We start from the raw sequence: 5,461 nt of genomic DNA, 5'->3' as shown, positions 1-5,461 counted from the left end.
CAATTAAAACTGAGGGGCAGTGACCGCAATGTACCAGGAGCCAGGCCACCTAAGTGGCCCTGCCCCACATGCACCGCATGACACGCCCCCCAGGTGTTGTTTGTGTGTTGTGTTTCTTGTGTTTTGGTGTCTAATTTAGCATGCAAACAAAAAACCTATTTTTCACATTAGTGCAAAATACCAATAAAAAACCAATAAATTATGATATACAACTTCACATTTGACACGATGTGAGGCAGTTATAACAAGATTTACCACAAAATAATGCTTCTCACGCTTCAGTGCAAAAGTAATATAGCATTTACGAGCACTATTGAAATATAATGAAACTCCAGTATCTGCTATTAGTTTTCAAACTCAGTTCTTTAATTTCTAACACTCAGTAGGTTGAACATTTAAAAATGATAACATTTTGTTGGTGAGAGTTTGAAGGCTGGATTTTTTTCCTGTTGCACACTTGAAAGCATGACACTGCTCTGTTCAGACATTATAAAGATCAAGTATCTCTATATACTAGTCACCACGGCTTGCTGGTCTTTTTTACATGCTAACACAATGCACAAAATGTTATCATAAGACATATCAGGGAAACAATAAACTACGTATAAATAAGATTTTACACATCGAAATCTACAGATTGCAAATAATTAATATAAAACAGAACAGAAAACTATGTCTTAGATATTCATGCAAAATTAGTAGTTATTAAGATAAAAGAAAATTAGATAGAATAAAAACCTAAATCATTAGAAACCAAAGCAGTACAACAATTTACTTAAAAATTTTAAAGTATTTGTAAAAGCTTAAATAACAAAAATAAATTCTTATACAAAGTGTAGTGATACATGGACACATATCACCATCTAAAGCTTTTAAAGACAATGTTTTGACTTTTCTGTTGAAAAGAGTTTTTTTTTTTTTTTTTTTTGTCTGGTCATAAAATCATGCTGTATGGCAGCAGATTTGAGATATGTAGTGATGAATTTGATATGGTCAGACTAGTGATCAAATTCCCAAGAAAGTTGGTTCAACAAGCCTAGTTTCATCAAATATACAAAGCTCGAATTTTGTTTGTATTTTTTGCTCCAGCTGTCAATGTGTGCATTATACAGAATCCAGAATTAGATTAGAGAGATTTAAACAAACAAACAAACAAACAAACAAACAAACAAACAAACAAACAAACAAACAAACAAACAAACAAACACCACTTAATTTGAAAATGCATAACTAAACCAGACAAACAAATAAAGAATAACCTTAACTAAATGCCACAGGAATATTTTGAGAATAACAGCGCTGCTTTGATGGAAGAGTCTTTATTCAAGAAAGGACTTTGTATTTTCTCCAATCTAACAAAACCAAAACAATTTTTTTATTGCACAATTCTGCAAATACAAATGTGTTAAGAAATACTGAAGATTTGATTAATAGTGCATGAACATAGCAGCTTAAGAGGGAACAAAGGTAGAATCAAAACAATTAACATAATAATAAAAATAAGAATAAAAAAGAAAAAGGAAAATACATAAATAAAATCAATCAGCTTAAATTATTAGATTGAGGTAGTAAAACAAAGTTGTTTTTTTTCCTGAGAATTGTATATTACAAAGCATTACAGTAACAACACAGGCGTGAGAACAAGAATATTGATAAAAACACTAGTAATAATATCAATAATAGCAAGGGGTCAAGTACAAAGGAAGTTAAATCTTTCAGTAGATGTCAAGCAGACATAAGTCAATGGCAAAACCAAAACAATTCCAGCATGGCCAGTCTGTTATTGGGCGTCACGATACGTCACCGCCTCACCCGGAAGTTCGGTGACAGCTCGTGTCAAATTTTTTTTTATCCTTTTCGTTTAACTGCAAAACAGAGGTGAGTTTCAGAGCTTTAAAATGCGCCCTTCATGTATTTGTTGCATAGAAATTTTTACATTTCTTCCATTATAATATACGCTTGGAGTGTATCATTTGACGTTACATTAATTTTTACAGTGCTTATATATTTGCCGCTGGTTGTCTAATGTTCGTCGGCTAATAACGGCTCAGGACGTTAACGATCCGTTTTCCCTGATTTTCTGTAGAGTGCCCAGGGCTTCTGCTTTATTTTGTATTTACGGACAAAAAATGTCAGTGCGAAAATTTCCACAAAGACTTGAGAAATGTTGAGCTCGTACTAAAAAACATGTTAGCCATCGCCTCGGGCACAGCAGCAGTATCCTGCCAAATAGTGATCACGCTTTCTTCACTGTGTTGCTTCTTCCTGCGCAGTGCAGGGCAGCTGCAGGTTGAACCGCTTTCAAGCACCCACAGACAGTTATGGTCCACCAGAAAGGCTCCTGCAGTGCAGAAGGGAATAAATGAAGCCATAAAAAAGGATTTCTAATGGCCAGAAAAAACAAAAAACAAACAAACAAACAAAACAAACAAAAACACAAAAACCTGTAGCTTAAATAACTAAGTAATAATTTGTAACATTTAACCTACAACTGTTGAATTTGGGTTAATTTATATTGAACACTGAAATCTTTGGTGCTTTGCTTCATTGCATTTCAAAAAGAAAGACTTGCCGAAACATTTCTTTAAGCTATTATTTACTGTTTAACACCATATTTTGTCATTTAAATATACAATAATCTTAAATTTAAACCAACATTTTAAACCTCTTGGGCCTTTTCTGTTTTTATCAATATTGAGTGGTCTGTGTATTAATGCAGATGTTAGTTATTACAACTCAAATGCAGATGTTTTCCTCATAAGTTCTAACAATCTCATTTAACTAAAAGTTTAAATAACGAAAAGAAAAAAACTCAACAACTCCCATTAGTAATTGCACGACTCTGTAAGTTTAGCTGGAGTCTCTTCATACAAAACTCCTCTAGCTACAGTATTATGCTTCTCATACAAATTTTATAATGTGATTATGTCATTTTAATTGGAAAGTCTCATCTAATACTTTTGCTTTAGTGCTCTAAGTATATTTAGTGGCTAATAAATATGTATTTTTACTTAAGCAGACTTTTTGGGTTACTGTTAAATAGTGTGGTATTTTTATATATTTCTATTTTAACATTTTCACATAATTAAATGATCTGAATACCACTTTTCACATAAAATCCATGAGATATGATAGTTTATGGAACAAATTGAGAATTTCTGCCATTTTTTGTCTTGAATAATTGTCACGAATCAGCAAACTGGACCACAATAATTGTCAGAACTGATGACTGGGTGATAAAAGGTTTTTATTGTAAAGATGAGAGTATATCCAGGGGAGCTGAGTCTGGTCTCACAGTCCGCTAGCCTGATAGGGTAGGAGAACCAAGGTGAGATAAAGCGTGATCAGATGGGAATGTGTAAGATAATTTACTCACGTACCAGCAGTGGGGATGGAAGCTGGCCGGGAGGTTTTCAGGAACAGAGATGGCAGCAAAGGGGCTCCACTGGGGCTATGGAAACTGCTGAACCAAAAACAGTTAGCTGGGTCTGATAGTGACAAGAGCTGAATATCCACACTGGATCCAGGTAAATCCTCCAGATTTTCCAGAAGGGAGAGAGACAGGTTCCGTAATCCAAATCCAAATCCTGGGGACAGTCCAAGGGTCAGAGTACCAGCAGAATCAAACGACAGACAGAGTTACCAGACGGGGCAGGCAGAGTCAGAATATCCAGGTCAAAAACAGGTCAAAGATCAGAACACAGGTTTGGCAGGCAGGAGATCAGGGCTGGAAACGTGCAGGGTTAAACCGAGACGATCTGGCATGGAGAAGTTGTCACACAATGGTATTTAAAGCGCATCAGCAATCAGCTGTGCTGGAGGGAGAATGCCTTCAGGGACAGCTGGGAGATCTCAGCGCCAGCTATACACAGTGACAATAATAGAAAATTCCCCCAGGATTTTGGCTGTTGTTCAGAAATATTAGTCATTAGTTTTTTTTCCTCTTTACTGATATTGAAAGAGTTACTGTTGAAGATATGTTCCTTGCTAACAGTCAAATGGGATCGATCATAAATGATTAGCCTCTGATGTTGGGTAATATTCAGGTTATGAGTGCAAAAATACCTAAGCTGTCTTTTACTGTTTTACATAATTTACCAACCTCAGTGTAGATTTGTGATATCTGGGATTGGACTCACTGGGACCAACTCATCAGATTCTAAATTTATTCCAGATTACACATTACTAATATGCTTGACTTTTAACATCTTTGATGATCCGATTGATCAATATTAAAATAAGTGTAGCCTTATGCGAAACTATGGCTCTGAAGACAGAAGAACACCTTTTTAATTATAAGCAGTCAAAACATAAAAAAACTCTGAAAAGTGGAATAATAATACAGTACAGTCTTGATGGGAAAAGACTGGTGATCCGCAGGAGAGGATAGATATTGAAAACGGAGCTAAATTGCTAAAGTACCTGAAGAAATGGTGCTGCTGTCAGTATTTATGTAACGTAAATTCATTTTAACGTTATGCTAATGACATTGAAGCTGCCAGTGTCAGACTATTATGTTTGACTTATGAATGTGTTTACATTCTGTGCTCTCCAGTCTTGGCTAAACCTTCTGAAATGTAGACCAATTCCACACATTGTAATCTAAATAAAACATAATGCACAAAAGGTTGTTTTGTTCTGTAGCCCAACCTGATACTGCTGCTTAACATCTGCAGGAATGAAAGAGACAATAAACACAAGGTATCTTTGTATTGGATCCTTTCAAACAGTTTTTGCAGGGTGTTAAAGGGGAAAGATTTGATCTGCAGATATGTGTAGGCCAATAGCAGGCAAAGTATTATCCATGCTGGAAGCAGGTTTTGTCAGCACAACATTGTAATGTAACAAGATGAGAAGCTACTCACTTGACCTGTCATGGTTTTAATATAGTGGCTGATAGGAATAATCTATAACAATGTCCTAACCATGACTGCAGACCATTTGCTTTACAAGCTTCAGGGCCCTGCCAGTGCTGGCCTTCCATCAAAGCCCTGTGGTATACAGCAAGGTTAAACTTTCAGCTGCATAAAGGATCAATAAACACATGTATGCATTACAAACAACTGTGAGGGTTGTTTTAAAGTTATGAATATGAAATAGATATACAATATATTATAACTGCTGTATACTGACATTGTATACTCCTTTCATTTTCTTTATATTTAAAGTAACGTGTAGCTGATTGTGTCTTTATTGTGTCTGCAGCCCTGGAAGCATTTCTGCAAAAGGAAATATATTATTTTTAACATTAGTTTTTCAAAGTCCAGTTAAGGACATAAAAAAAAAAACAAATGTAGCTAAAGCATATTGCACATCACATTAGTTACACATGTTACACATAGTCAGAAGAACAGGTAACTTGATAATAAGAGGTTTAAGAGATCATCCTTTTTCTGGTTATTGTTGTAACAACCAATTTATTGTCTTACTGAAGGAAACACTGTGCTTTTATATGAATAAC

General features: G+C 35.1%; 1 long non-coding RNA gene across 1 annotated transcript; it reads right to left on the bottom strand.

Annotated features, from left to right (window-relative positions):
- Positions 1-3,250: 3,250 nt before the first annotated feature.
- Positions 3,251-3,432, bottom strand: LOC121632184. Its single transcript, XR_006008894.1, has 2 exons — positions 3,381-3,432; positions 3,251-3,306 (listed from the first exon to the last, which is right to left on the bottom strand). It is a non-coding gene; the product is annotated as an uncharacterized LOC121632184 (long non-coding RNA).
- Between the last annotated feature and the right edge of the window lie 2,029 nt (positions 3,433-5,461).

Source organism: Melanotaenia boesemani, chromosome 2, assembly GCF_017639745.1.
Source record: "Melanotaenia boesemani isolate fMelBoe1 chromosome 2, fMelBoe1.pri, whole genome shotgun sequence".
Taxonomy (NCBI): domain Eukaryota; kingdom Metazoa; phylum Chordata; class Actinopteri; order Atheriniformes; family Melanotaeniidae; genus Melanotaenia; species Melanotaenia boesemani.
This window is presented reverse-complemented; position numbering and strand designations above follow the sequence as displayed.